The sequence below is a fragment of the Hemicordylus capensis genome, chromosome 11 (genome assembly GCF_027244095.1).
Source record: "Hemicordylus capensis ecotype Gifberg chromosome 11, rHemCap1.1.pri, whole genome shotgun sequence".
NCBI classification, from domain to species: domain Eukaryota; kingdom Metazoa; phylum Chordata; class Lepidosauria; order Squamata; family Cordylidae; genus Hemicordylus; species Hemicordylus capensis.
In genome coordinates this window covers 1,418,137-1,432,799 of record NC_069667.1, presented here as the reverse complement: position 1 = coordinate 1,432,799, position 14,663 = coordinate 1,418,137, and the positions used below count along the sequence as shown (strand labels likewise).

At 55.8% G+C, this 14,663-nt stretch overlaps 1 protein-coding gene across 3 annotated transcripts in view; it reads left to right on the top strand.

Moving 5' to 3' along the window:
- The window catches only part of STARD8 (StAR related lipid transfer domain containing 8), an 87,877-nt gene that overhangs the window by 16,249 nt on the left and 56,965 nt on the right, over nt 1-14,663 (top strand). The window contains exon 1 of one of the 3 annotated variants that reach the window (XM_053274078.1): nt 11,068-11,304. The exons of the other annotated variants lie outside the window; for them this stretch is intronic. The gene's annotated coding sequence lies outside the window, so the exon portion shown is untranslated. Of the gene's footprint in view, nt 1-11,067; nt 11,305-14,663 lie in introns of those variants that run through there. 3 annotated transcript variants of the gene reach the window in all.

Below are 14,663 nucleotides of genomic sequence, written 5' to 3'. Positions count from 1 at the left end.
CTCCTGGCGCCCACAGAGCCCTGTGGGGTTTTTTTGGTAGAATACAGGAGGGGTTGACCATTGCCTCCCCCCTTGTAGGATGAGATGATGCCTTTCAGCATCTTCCTATATCGCTGCTGCCCAATATAGGTGTTTCCTGGGAAACATACCAGCGGGGATTCGAGCCAGCAACCTTCTGCTTATTAGTCAAGCATTTCCCCGCTGCGTATAAATAGTCTACACTCTTAATGCGCAACAAAAAACCCGAATCGTGTCTGGAGTGTTCCCCGATAGCTCGCAGGGACTTCAGGGTAAATTTGGCCGATATGTGAATGCACACTCTCCATTGCGGAGGAGATGCAAACTAAACGCCGGGTGTGAGAAAACCAGTCCAAATGTTGTCCCCGCTATAAAAGTAGTCGGTGGCGTTCAGGAAGCTGCTGTCCCTCAGCCTTGTCTGGCCACCCCACTAATCATGATCTAGATGAAGGGAAGAAGAATTTTGGTTTATTTTACAGGACTGTGTGTGTGACAATTGACTAGGGCAGGCGAGCTGGCCTTGTGGTAGCAAGCAACCTTTGAGGAGCTCGCTTGCTGAAGACTCTGCGAGTTGCATCGTAGGAGGAGACGGATGGCCCCCTGTGAAGAAGATTGTACCCCACTGAAGTTCTGAAATTCCATTGAAGATCTTATGGACATTTATAGGAGAACATGTGAATGGTTAAAAGTACTTAAGGAAGGATCTTGAAACAGCGTCATCACTGGGGTGCTGTTGTCTTTACATCCAGTTCTGTTCGCACATTTAGCATTCATTACGGACTATACAATTCTCCCAATTGATTAAGCTCTTCCTCTTCTAAATGGGATTCTATGTTATTCACTATATTAAGAAAGAAAGACTGAGCTGGGGTCAAATGTTTGTGGCTTCTGCCCTGTAGTTTCAGTTTTAAGAGAGAACAGTTTGGCATTTAAATGACTGGAGAGGAATGGAGGTTGGATGTTATTGGTCATGGTTTGAAAAATGATAGTATTCATAAAAGAAATGGATCCTGCTTGTCAGTTTCAATAACAGAGAAATTGATTCCATGTTATGTGTTTGTGGCAAATGGCCCCGGGGCGGGCTGGGGTGGGGTTCCAGAGTGCAAAACTGTGCAGGGAGAAAGGGTGACCGTCCTCCTTGTTGTATATCACATTCCCACGGCTGACTCTGAGGCTGCCCTGGCTAAGTTTTAGAGATAAAAGGACCATGTGGTCCACACTGACATGAAGCTGCCTTGTAATGACAGGTAGTTTAGTTTATTTATTTATTTACAAGTGCTGACCAAAAATGACAGGTAGGAAGTCAGTTGGCCCAAAGAGTTTGCATTTTCTCTTGTTCTTTGCAGGCCAGTAAATTCTGCACTGGCTCAGCTGACATAGGAAGGGTCCTTAGACCTTTGGCCATGGAGGCAGGGGATGATGGGGGTTGTAGTTCAACAACATCTAGGGACCCAAGTTTGAGAACCCTTGGCTACCCTATTGGATCTCCAGCATCTCTTATGCGCTCTGCCCCAAATGGCGGTTTCTAGGAGAAGCCCCCCAACAAGGAAAATGCAGACCACTTTCCCCTGCTGTTCAGTCCTGCTCTTGACCACCGCCAATTCATTTTGAGGAGGAGGGCTTCTTGGTGGATTGGGTCCTACCAGAATTGGCATCTGGTGCCTTTTTGCATTTTCCACCCAAGGAAAGGTACCCCAATAACTTGGGCAAGCTCCGGTCTCGACAGATCCACACGGCAGTGATGTCACCATGACCAGGCTCTGTGAAGCAAACCCAAAATAGGAAGAGAAAGGGAAACCGCTCAGGATGTTGAACTTGAGGACAGATTTTAAATCTTCCAGAAAACTCTTGTTGGGAAATGGTGTTTTGTAACAAGCGGGTTCTGCTTCTTGCTTCTGCGGAGACACCATTCCTCTTTTTGGGAGAGCCGGCAGCGGGTGGCGGTGGCTGACTTCCCCAGCCGGGCAGATTTGGAGACTCAAGAGCCCTGCGTTGGGGCGCGGGTTTCCTCGGCCCCCAGGTTGCCAGCCCCTTCTTGGCCTTAACTTCTGGCCGGGCCCTCCCGGCTCAGCCTGGCACCGCCGTCGGGCGGGCCGCTGCTGCGGAAAGGGCTGCCATGATTCTGGGCCACAGTGAGCCGCCGCAGCCGCATCCCACCCGCGGGCCATGAGCGGATGAAGGGACTCGGGATCAGCCCTGCTTCGCTCCGGAGCCACAAGCAGGCTGCCCTTCCGCGCCGCCGGGGGTGCGGAGGAGGCGAACTGGAGTCCGGCGGGCGGGCGGGCGGCCCCGGGTGCTTCCAGCGCGTGTCAAGGATCAGCGCGGAGGAGGGAGAGAAGCGCAACCCCTTCGGACTCCGGCGCCGCGGTCTTCGGCCGCGCCGTCGGTCTGGCCCCGGCGGGGGCTCGGCCTTCCGGGCGTGGAGGAGGAGCGGCCGCTCCGGGGCTCCTCGCAGCTCAGCCCGCCCGGCGCGTGGTGGGGCGCAGCGCCGGGCGATGATGGAGAGCGGCTCCCGTCGGCGGGGCGCTTCTTTCTCGCGACGGCGAGCGGGGCGCGGAGGAGGGAAGCCGGGTAAGGCGCTTTCCCAGGAGAGGGGGTCGTGCGGGGGCGGCGGAGGGAGGGCAGCGTGAAGGAGCGCCTCCCCGGGAGTGGGGGCGGGGGCGAGCCCCCTGCCGGGCCGTAGGCTGCTCGCCGGGCGCGGCGTCTCTGCCCCGCTGCCGCCACGGGGACCGGAGGGGAGGGGCAGGCGTCGAGTCCGGCCGCAGCTCCCGTCCCGGCGTCGAAGGCGAGCCGCCTCCTCGCCCAGTCTCTGCTGCTGGCCTCGGGCGGCAGCGGAGCTTCTCCAGACGGGCGCCCCCACCTGGCCTCTCGGGCGCCCCACGGGTCTCGGCAGTCGCAAGCTGCCGACTGGCTCGCAGGGGCTGTACCCGCTTTTAGGCGGTGTCCCGAGGTGGGCGCCGCCTCGACGTCGGGAGACTCCGAGCGAGCAGGCGGCAAGCCAGCCGGAGAGACCCGCTCTCGGCTGCCGGCTGCTGGCTGCTGCTGCTGCGAGGAGAAGCGCGGCCGTGGCTACTGCTGCTATTCCTTCTCCCCCCCGCCCGCCCGCCCGCCCCGCCCCGGGGAGAAGTGGCTGCAGTGGACGTGACCGGCGATGCGGACCTGGGGAGCGGCCTGTCTGGAGGCTCGAGAGAGACTCCCTGCCAGGGCCTCGCCCTCAGGGCGCAGACTGGGGATTCAGGGGCCCGCGGGGCGCTGGCTCTTGGAAGGAACTTCCCGCCCTAGGCACAGCTTTGGGGCTTCAAACTGGTCCCTCCCTGGGTGCCTTGGGATGGTGGGGGATATGGCTATTCGCTCAGGATATTCGGAGTGACGATTCCCTAGTCCCTCTTATTATGCACTATTCACAGAGGCTATCCGTGGCTATTCCATGTACAGAGCTAGTCTACCTATGAAGAACAACTGTGCATTTCGGATCATGGCCCTGCCACCTGTCCCTTTTTGCAGCCGCTAGTGAGCACCTGTAAGCCCAGATCTGTTCACAGGAGCTGGATGATGCGCATCCCACCCCGTCCTCTCTGCGTCACTGCCCCGTTTCAGGGACCGTTGTTCCCGCTACAAATGGCAGCTTCCTGTGCGCCAGTGTGGCATTCTTGGCAGGCCTCTCTCCTGGGGAGGCATTAGAGACCAAAAGGCAGAGGCTCAAGGCTGCGGCTGTGCTGCACCTTCCAGTGGCTGAAGGGCTGCTCTGGGTTTGGGGCTGACCCTGCCTGGATGCCGTCATCCTGTCTCCATCCTGGCGCCTGTGCGGGGTCCCGCTTTGCTCACCGGTGTGCTCCAGGACTAGGGCTGTCCAATCAGAGCGCAAGCCCCACCCACAGGGCCCGCCTGAGGGCTTGGGGCGCCTTCCGCAAAGTTTGGTGTGCTGCTCATTCAAAGGGTCCAATGGCCAGTCCACCGTGTGGGTGACGAGCCTCCACTGGTTTGAAGGCCCCGTGGGAGGGCGTTCCGCTCCCCGTCTATGATTAAAAACCTAACACTCCAGAGATGGAAAGATGCTGCCGCCAGTGGGGATCCAGGCAGAGACCATTTCTTTTGGGGAGTGACCGCTGAGGGCGGCAATTCATATTCCGGAGAGGGAGGGCAGCTTGTGGGACCAGCACTTTGTTGGGGGCAGAGGAGGTGCAACGAGCAAAGAAGACGGTGTCCTTGGGGGCACGGAATGTGCAGGCCTCTTGCGGGGCAGGGGGCAGTGGGGCAGCTTGCATCCTGGCCTCTTCCTGTGCAGTACTTCAGGGGTGGGAGACAAGAGCGAGAGGCAGAACAGCGGGCAGTGCTCTTTTCTGACACTGCTAATGTCTGTGCCCCTCCCCAACCCCAAACTTGGTGTCCTGGGCTGCTGCCTAGGAGAGGAGGAGAGCTGGTCTTGAGAGGAGAGCAAGCACGACTTGGCCCCGGAGCTAAGCAGGGTCTGCTCTGGTTGCATATGAATGGGTGGCTAGAAGTGTGAGCAGTGTAAGAGATTCCCCTCAGGGGATAATGGGGTCGCTCTGGGAAGAGCAACTAGGCTCCGAGTTCCCTCCCTGGCAGCATCTCCAAGATCGGGTTGAGGGAGATTCTTGCCTGCAACCTGGGAGAAGCCGCTGCCAGTCTGTGAAGACGATACTGAGCTTAATAGACCAATGGTCTGGCTCAGTGTAGGGCAGCTTCCTATATACTTCAGGGGTGCCCTACAAGAGGGAGAGGGTGTTCTTTTCTGACACTGCTTATATCCCCCTCCCCCCCCCGGTGCCTTGAGCAGCTGCCTAGATGTGCCTAGTGGATGGACTGGCCCTGCGATCAGAGAGGGATGTGATGGACTGGCGTTCCCAGGTGAGGTCTCTCTTGTTAGGTGGCCCACTGGCCCATTGACTGGACAGATCTTGCCAAATGGGTCACGAACGAAGCCGTGTGCTGCTGGTGGAGAACTGGCCTGCCACCCACTCAGCCCCACTGTCTTTAAAAACTGGATTTGGATTTTAGCCTTTATGATTTCTGCTTTAGTTTCTTTTCTTTTAAAAAAGTGTGCCTGTTCCTCCTGGTGTTCCAGGATAAATGCCTTTTGGCTCGTAAGAATGAGAGAAAAATGCCAAACTGACATGGCTGGAGGAAGTTGTGGCTGGGTCCCTTTCCCTGGACTTTGCCCAAAGAGATGAGGCGATCTGGCACAGTGCTCCCCCCCCTCGCCCGGCTACCACCCCCTGGTCCCACCCTGCACCAGGGCCGAACTGGGGGCACTGAGAGGGCGGTGGAATGCATGTGGGGAGGGCGCCGGGCTTTGTGCAGAATCGGGGGTACTCAAGGGTGGGAGGATTCACGGCTGCCGAGTGCGCCGGGGCGCCGGGAATATGCCCTGTTGCCCTGTGGGCCAGTCTGAGCCTGCCCTGCACCAGCCCGTCTGCTGAGAGATGCTGGCGTGCAGGATGGGACCTTGTTGGGTCTGCTTGCTTGCTTGTCCCACACCTGCACAGATGAGAGGTTTGAAGGAAGAGAAGAAGAATAGCATCTTCCCTTGGGATGCTTGTTTATGCACAGATGTTTGACTTTTATTTGTAAGAGAGATTTCCCCAGTCACTCGTAAATTGCTCTTTATGGGCTCAGCCCCCCACAGAAGTCTTGGTCTGGGGTTATCCTGTGCTTTGGCCAGAAGAGGGCACTGCAGTGCACACAGTCTGGGAATCTCAGAATGCCCATAAAGGCTGCAAATCCTACTTAGAAGTAAACTATCGCTGAGTTCAGTGGGATCCCCCCCCCAAAAAAAAACCAAACTGGTCTGAAAGTTTCAGCTGCTGTAGAGAGAAGATTATGGGGTTGCCTGCCTGGCAGAAAGTGGCTGTGCCAGTCTTCATTTGCCTGCACTAATTTGTTCAAATTTGTGTAAATTACAACTGCTCCATTAGTATATTGGTGGGGTTTTTTTTTAGTGAGAGTTCAGTCTCTCCTTGAGGAATGGGCTGGTGTTGCATATTATGATCAGACCCTGTGCACATTGGGGACATTTTAAGAGCTGTTGATCTTTCATAAATTGGGCAAATGCCCACCTTTGAGCAGCTCTCCCCCCCTCCCGCCCCCGCCCTTTCTGAGGCTTGCATTCTCCTCCTCCTCCACTGCCCCATTTCCTTGCCCAGCCCCTTCGCTCCTCTGGGAGCCCGAAGAATCCCAGCTATAATCCGCCCCACCCCAGCGCCTGTGTGATCTCTCACTCACATGCACGCACACACACAAGCAGCTCCCTTGTCCCGGTGAGCCCCTAGGGAGGCCGCCGTGCCTCCGCGCTGGGTTATGAACTATTAATATCCCCCTACGCGTGGGTCTTCTCCTCAATGCTGCCCATTCATCAGGCGGGCGGAGGCGAGCGGGCGGCATGCCGGCTGTTTCCCCCTCCCAGTCCCTGCTCTCTGCTAGGTGCAAACAGAAGTGTGTGTGTGTGTGTGTGTGTGTGTGTGTGTGTGTGTGTGTGTGTGTGTGTTGCCCATTGGTCATGCTGGTCTGGTGCCTTTCCAGCCTCGCGTTCCTTCTCCGAGTTGAATGCCTGGGAAATATTTCCTGCCTCCTCGGGTCTTCCCCCCTCCTGCTGGCCTCCGTGGGTCCCCTTCTCAGATGAAGGAAGGAGTGGGAAACTCTTGGAATCCTTCCTGATGCCAGAGCCGGAAGCCTTCCTGCTGGAGTCTAGGGTGGATCTCATGGGGCCAGCTGTTCCCCTGGTCCCTCCCAGGCCTGCTGGTTCCGGAATGCAGTAGTGGTCGTGTGGGGGCCCCGGGTGGGCCCCTAGGAGCTTGCCATGATGGCGCCCCCCCAGCTGGCAGCAGCCAAGCCCCTGAAACGGAGGGGCAGGAAGGCCGGCTGTCCTGGCAACACAGAATGCAGAGGTGCTGGACCCAGCCCCCCATCTGCCCCACACAGGCATTTCTCTTGGGCAGGCAGTGCAGGAGAGGCAGTTGCTTCTCGCTGGGCCCCTAGCAGAAGCTGATCGGTGGGCAGAACTGGGCCAGCAGGCGGCGGCGCGGCGATTTGGTGGCTGGCCCAGCTTGCCACAGCGGAAGTAGAAGCTCTTAGAATAGGATGCTTGCGGCTTCTCCTCCCACCAACCGTTGGCACCAACAAATGCCCACTTCCTCGAAGAGGAGATCCCGCTTCCTCTGTTTGTTCCCCCAGTTTATTTCTTGCTGCCCACTAATGAACCTCCCCTCCCCCCCGCCATATTCTTGGTGGTTTCCCTCTCCTAAGAGTCACCCCCAGCTCTCCTTTGGGAAGGATCCAGTGGGAACAGAAGCATCATGCAGGAGGCCCAGTTGCTGTTCTGGAGATGGGGGCCGAGGCGCCCCACCATTGGGCAGGAAGAGGAAGCGGATTCAGCCCCACCAGCACCTGCCTTTCCATTCCTGGGAAGAGGCAGGGGAGGGTGGGCCAGAAGAGGTTGTGGCTGGAGGAGGAAGGAGGGGGCAGAGCCCGGAGAGGTTAACCATCTCCACACAAGCCGGCCACAGCCTGTCCCAGGGAGAGATGGCTTCCGAACACCCAAATCTTTGCATGCTGGCACCCCCTCACACCCCCCCCAGGGTATTGCAGACACATGGAGCAGCGGCATGACCATGCTCTCCTCACCTTTGCAGAACGCTTTCTTGCCTTATCGGTTGCTGCTGCTGCTGCTGCAACCTTTGTGTCCGGGATGGGATTGCCTGTGGGAGGACCTGGAAGGCATGGGATGGCACCCTTGGATGGGCAGCCCAATCATTGGTTTCGTCTCTCAGAAGATGGGGACGGGGAGGGAGGGAGGAGCCTCTCTGGACTGTGTCTTCTTGCCCCCAACGGGTGACACAGAAAGGCAGCTGTGGAGCAGGCGAGGAGCCAAAGATGAGCAAAGCATTTTGGAGTGTGTGTTTGAGGGAGAGAGAGACCCACACAAGAAGTGATGGTGACTTCCACGGCCGTGACTTCTGGGCTGTGGAATTCATGTCTTGCACGTATGTTTCAGATTTACTGGAAGGAGTGTTGAGGGAATAGTTGTGCTTTCATTTCTAAATTGATCTCGCTCCTTCTGGAGGTCTGGAGCCCAGAAACAAATTCAAAGGAATATTAGACAGTCTCAGGGGTAGCCAATCCGAGGTTCTCTGGCTGTTCTTGGACTACAACTCCCATCATGCCCAGATGCAATCTATCTTGGTTGTTTCAGCTGAACATGATCTTGTTTGTGAGGATTTGCTTCTCCACACACAGAGCATGTGAAGGTGCATGTTCCTGCACAGCCTCTCAGCTAGAGTGCTGCCAAATGTTTTCTTCCTGTGGACCTGGCCGAAGCGTGCCTGCCCAGAACAGACCCAGCTACTAAGGGAAGGCAGCTGCAGTTCCTGTTGCCATTTCGGAGGTGGGGGAGTCTCTGCTGCAAGACCATATCTGCGGGAGGCTCTTCGTGCGTGCTGGGGGCTGCGTGCCTGACCTGCACAGATCCCCCTTGGAGTGGCGAAGGGTCGCCGTAGCCCCATAGACCGATGAGCATGCTGACTTGAGAGATGCCAATGCATGATGCTTCTTGTTCACACAGCCGACTCCCAGGGTGCGTGCTAACTTGCATGGGAGATGTGCCGCTGTCTTTGCCCATCGTGGGTGTGTTTGGAGGAGTTCTTGGTCTGTCTTTGGTTCTTGGTGGTTGTATGGCTGGCCACATACTCCCTGTGCAAGCTGAAATTGGATTTGCTTCTTCTTCTTCTTCTTCTTCTTCTTCTTCTTCTTCTTCTTCTTCTTCTTCTTCTTCTTCTTCTTCTTCTTCTTCCTTGTTTACACAGTCAGACAGGTGTTATTGACCGGTTTGTTTCATCCAGACATCAAGTCCTTCCCAAGGACCTGGGATGCCAGAATCTTATTGTCAATGTTGTTGCTGTTGTTATAGATATCATCGCAGAATATAGGCTGTTCCCAGTAAAGTTGCTTTTTGTAATTGGCTGATGGTGATTTCTGTGGCCCCTGTGGTGTTGAGGTGCTCTTCAAGGTCTTTTGGAACTGCACCCAGGGCGCCAATGACCACTGGGGTTATTTTGGTCTTCTTCTGCCACAGCCTTTCCATTTCAATTTGTAGATCTTTGTATTTGGTGATTTTTTCAATTTCTTTTTCTTCTATTCTGCTGTCCCCTGGTATTGCTATGTCGATTATTTTAACTTGTTTTTCTTTCTTCTCGACTACAGTGATATCTGGTGTATTGTGTGGCAGATGTTTGTCTGTTTGTAGTCGGAAGTCCCATAATGTTTTTGCATCTTCATTTTCTACCACTTTTTCAGTTTTATGGTTCCACCAATTCTTGGCTACAGGTAGCTTGTATTTTTTGCAGATGTTCCAGTGTATCATCCCTGCTACCTTGCCTTTGTCATGCCTTTGTTTGTAGTCAGTCTGTGCGATCTTTTTACAACAGCTGATTAGGTGGTCCACCGTTTCATCTGCTTCTTTACAAAGGCGGCACTTGCTGTTTGTTGTTGACTTTTCTACTTTTGCTCTTATTGCATTTGTTCTTAGTGCCTGTTCTTGTGCAGCCAGTATTAAACCCTCAGTTTCTTTCTTCAAGTTGCCATTCTTAAGCCATTGCCAGGTCTTGGTGGTGTTTGATTTTCCTGTTATATTGTGCAAATATTGACCATGCAGTGGCTTATTTTTCCATTTTTCTGCTCGGTTCTTGACTTGTTCTTTCTTGTAGGCCTGCTTTGTTTCATTGGTGTTTAATAGTTTCTCCAATTATTATTATTATTATTACTATTATTTTTACTACTACTACTACTATTAGTATTATATTTTATATCTCGCTCTTCCTCCAAGGAGTCCAGAGTGGTGTACTACATACTTAGGTTTCTATTTCACAACAACCCTGTGAAGTAGGTTAGGCTGAGAGAGAAGTGACTGGCCCAGAGTCACCCAGCAAGTATCATGGCTGAATGGGGATTTGAACTCGGGTCTCCCCAGTCCTAGTCCAGCACTCTAACCACTAGATGTGGAGTGAGTGAAAAAATGAGGAAGAAGCATTTTCAGTGTCTCAGTTGGGTACTGCTAGAGAGCCAGTGTGGTGTCGTGATTAGTGTGGGGCTGGGGAGACCCAGGTTCCAGCCCCCGCTTAGCCCTGAAGCCCAGTGGGTGACGTTGGGCCGGTCAGCAGTCCTTGGCATAACCTACCTTGCAGGGTGGTTGTGATGGAGGGGGAGAGAACTATTTCCTTGGAGGGAGACTGGGATGAAAACATACTAAGCAAGTAAGGCTATAACTTTGCATGTTGAGAAGGCTTGGGTCGGAGCTGGTTCAGATGGCTGTGGCTGTGGAACTCACAGGGACCGTTCACAAGCTCTTGGACTAACCTGGGTTTCCCATCTTTGGGTCTCTGGGTGGTGTTGGACTACAACTCCCATCGTGCCTCCAGCCAGTGTGGCTGGGGATGATGGGAGTTGTATTCCAACAACATCCAGATTCCCAAGGTTGGGAAGGACACACAGGATTGGTGTGAGCATAAACTTCCGAAGCATGGGTCATGTTCCAGGCGTGGATGAACTTAGCAAGCCTAGGAAGCTGTCCTTAGCAGCAGTTACTGCTGTGGCACAAATGGCCGCTGTGCTGACCTTGTATCCATGTCAGTGTCGCAGACTCTCTCTGTCGGGTCCTGGAGTCATTTGGCCCCATTGCTCCGCTTCCCCGGCTCTTTCTTCTTCAGGCGCCTGACACAGTAGTCCATCAGAACTCAAGGGGAAATAAATTTGCTAGCCTTTCAGGTGCTGCAAGAAGGTGTTTTGTCTTCCCTTTCAACCACGGGGGCTCAGAATGGGGCCCCTCCGTGCACACGGGATGGTGTGGAAGCGAAGGAGGTCTGCTGTCTGGCTGGGAAGCCCGAGAAAGCCGAGCGCAGCTGTTGACTGGGCTGGGCTGGGCTGGAAGGAAAGGGATTGGCTCCCTGCAGCCACAGGGGGAGGACGCCGGCCAGCCCCCCTGCCAGGAAGGAGCTGCACTCCTGCCACCTGTGTGCGAAGCGGGACTCGCACCGACAACATCCAAGGAGCAGCAGCAGCAACTGGTGCTGTCGCTCTGTGGTTAGCAACAAACTCCCCTCCTGAGTGAGTGAGTGAGTGATTGTGTGTGCGACGCCTTGCTTTGGCCCTGCTCCGGCAGCAGAGAAAGCAACAAGCCTCCAAAGGACTCTTGATATCCAGTGACAACTCCCAGATTTCCCCCACGAGGAGGACCCTGGGCATGGCTAAGCTCCCGAGACGCAGCACAGCTTCAAGGTAAACCAGACCCTTTGGCAAAATGCACTCTGGCCCTGGGGAGCTGCTCCTCTCTCTCTTTCTCTCCCCCCCCCTTCTCCCCCCCCCTTCTTGTTGTGGAGATATAACTTTCATGGAGAGCGCCTGACATCACATGATGAACTGACAATGCTGTTTCGCCTGTAGTTCTCTTCAGCCGATCGGGAAGGTTGGATGCGTGTGCCTGATTAGATACGCACACAGTTCGGTTTTATGCCCCCCCCCCCCCAGTTTGGGTGTATGGCAGGGCCACTGTGAGCCGGGGAAGGGAGAGCCGCTCCTGAACTCATGCAGATGTTTCATTGCCTCCACCAACTGTTCGCAGCAGCTCTGACTTTCTAGGGATGAGTCACGGCAAAGCACATGGTGTCGGAGCGCCCTGCGTGACTCTTCCCGTCTTGCCCCTGGAGCCTGCTGTGACTGCAGTTTTCAGGGATATTTTTGAGTTTTGCTGGTTTAGGGTAAGAAAGGAGAGGGTGAGGGTGTTGAGAAAGCCGTTTCCTCCTAACTGCTTTTGTGGCACAGCGAGCTGAGTCAGTGGAACATAGGAACATAGGAAGCTGCCATATACGGAGTCAGACCCTTGGTCCGAACTGGGAACCTAGATGTTCTTCCCAGAGCAGCTCCATCCCCTAAGAGGGGAATCTCTTCCAGGGCTCACACTTCTGGTCTCCCATTCAGATGCAACCAGGGCAGGCCCTGCTTAGCTATGGGGACAAGTCATGCTTGCCACCACAAGGCCAGCTCTCCTCTCCCTGGGATTCCCTCCGCCGAACAGTGCGCAAGCAGTGCGGAGGAGCTGTGCATGGGCCGCAACTGTGCCGCCAAACCATCAGCGCCAGTGCCAAACACCCCCCACCCCCCGCCGCCCGCTCTGGTTGGTACCTGTTCTTTGAGCCCTTTTCCTCCAGTTGTCCTAATCCCTCAAGGGTTGTGTCTGAAAAAGGAATGTCAGATGTTGATAGCAAATGGCGTGTTTGCCCCACTCCCAGCCTTGCTGCGTTTTTCTTTAGCCCGCCCAGCGGCAAAGCCCGAGAGTGCTGCTCCTGCCCTCTCAGGAATGGCGCCGAGAGCGGATTGCAGCAGGCGCAGCAGCTGGCCACGGAGGACCGAGAAAACTGCCCCCGCCGGGCACAAGGGCCTCGGCCTCCTTGGCAGCAGGCCGTTCTCTGGCTCTCTGGTGGTTTTGCAAAGCTCAGAGCCCCGGGAAGGAGGTGCTGGTGATGCCGCCAGTGGAGCCACCCAGCGAAGGTCCTCCACTCGTGGGCCGCGATCCTTCCCCTGGATAGGGGTGCTGCAAGCAGTGTTGCCGACTGCTGTTGTGACCCCAGCTTCAGCCCATTCAGCCCAGCGTGGCCTCCTTCCGGTGGTTGTGGCTGCTGGTGTCTCTCTTTAGACCGTGAGCCCCCTTGGGGAGAGGGAGCCCCCCTCCCCCGTAAACGACATGGAGAACTCTTTTGTTGAAAGATGGTACACTGATGGTAAGATTTATGGATGATATTTATACGCCACTTTTCAGCGCAGTTTGCAAAACATTTGTGCACTGTGGCATATCTGTTTTCTCCAGCTTGGCCCTAGATGAGTGAAGCGGAGATCTTCCTACAATGCAGGTGTAGAAGCACTCAGGCCTGTAACCTGATCATCCCTGACCCAGAGTGGGGGGCTTCCATTCTCCCTCCCCCTTTGTGGTGACCTTGAGTTCCACAGGCCCCATTGGTTCCTGGTTGTAGCTCTCCCACTTTCACTCTGAAGCCCCAGTGCCCCCTGGGGTGAAGACATGCCCCATGGCCGTAGCACCTTCCTTGACTCTGAAAAGGGTCCCTCCCTGGAAGGCCCTTTGGCCTTCGCACCTTTGTGGGGGTCCCAAGGCAAAAACGGAGGGTTCTTGTGTGCGGTGGATGGAAGTTGGGCAGCCTGGACTTCAGCAGGCTTTGTGCTCAAATGGCAAAGTGGGGTTGGGGGTCAGGGAGAAGGAGGGTCCCAACCCAGCATGCTGCTTCCAGCCCCCTAATCCTGTTGGCACTGATGGCTGAAGATCTGGCTGAGCTATGCAATGTTATCTTGTTCTATCCCTTATTCTATGACAAGAAACCCTCCTGCTAAGAGCATAGTCAGCCCTTATCTGGTGCTTCTAATGCATCCACCCCTCAAGCTCTTTGCAGAGAAGGCTGTAGATTCTTATCAGTGGTGATCAGCTTATCCTTTCTTACCTCAGCTCCAAGGTGGAATATCCCCCTTGGAATATCACGGGCCTTGGTGTGATTTTCGTTCAAGGTCCCGTCCCCCACCCCCCGGCTGCAATATAGGTTCTGTATGTTCCTACTGGTTTCCTTCTGTGGGTGGGTGTGTAATGTAAAAATAGCGAGCCCTGGGGCGTGGTGTGTAGTGGTTAGGGTGTTGGACTAGGACCGGGGAGTCCCCAGTTCAAGTCCCCGTTTGGCCATGGAACTCACGGGGTGCCTGTGGGCCCCTCTCAGCCTGACCTCCCTCACAGGGTTGCTGTGGAGATAAGCAAGGCCATGCTCTGGGCTCCTGGGAGAAAGAGCGGGATATGACTGTTAAAATAAACAAATACCCTGCGTGCCTCTGCCAGCCCTGTCTCCGTGTGCCCAGGGTCATGGGCTCGGGCAGAGACCTCCCTGCTGGATGATCCCTTCCAGAAGCTGGGGGTCCCTGGCGGGCAGAGCGGGAGCCGGAGTGGCGGCCCAAGCTGTCGATGGGAAGACGGGGCAAGTGGCACGTGTTGGCAAATGGGTGGCTGCCCCAGCCTGGAGGGGAGGCAGGCCGCGGGTCTGTGGGCCGGCTGGCTGCAGGGCAGATCCAGGGCTGCCCTCCTGCTGGCCTCTCCAGGGCTGGGCTGCCACCTTCTCACCGCCCTTGGCCAGAGACGGAGCCGTCCCAGAGGCCCCGTGTGCTGCTCCTGCGCGTGCCGTCGGTTGCAGGGTCACTTGGCGCAATCTCAGACTTTGGACTTGCCTTGTGGCAGCGCGCTTGCGGGAGAGGCAGGCCTTGCCGTTCAGTTTGCAGAACCAGCTGCCTATTCCTTGGCATGTGCATTTCCAGGCAGCCCTACCTCCAGCTTGTTCTTTGGTGGTTCAGCCAAGCCAAAGGCGGAAAAGGCAATGGGTTGGGGGTGGGGGGTGGGGGTCTGGGTGGCAGCAGGCCAGAGATGCCAGGGCCTTCCTTTCAAGGCTACAAGGGCAGATGTGGCTGCCCCCCTTTCTCAAGGTGTGCAACGCTGCTCCAGCCTGCTTGGGGGGCTGGCAGTGTGTGGGTGTTGCCAGCATCCCGCGGTTCTCCAATGTGGGTCGCCAGATGTTGCTGGGCTACAACTCGCTGGA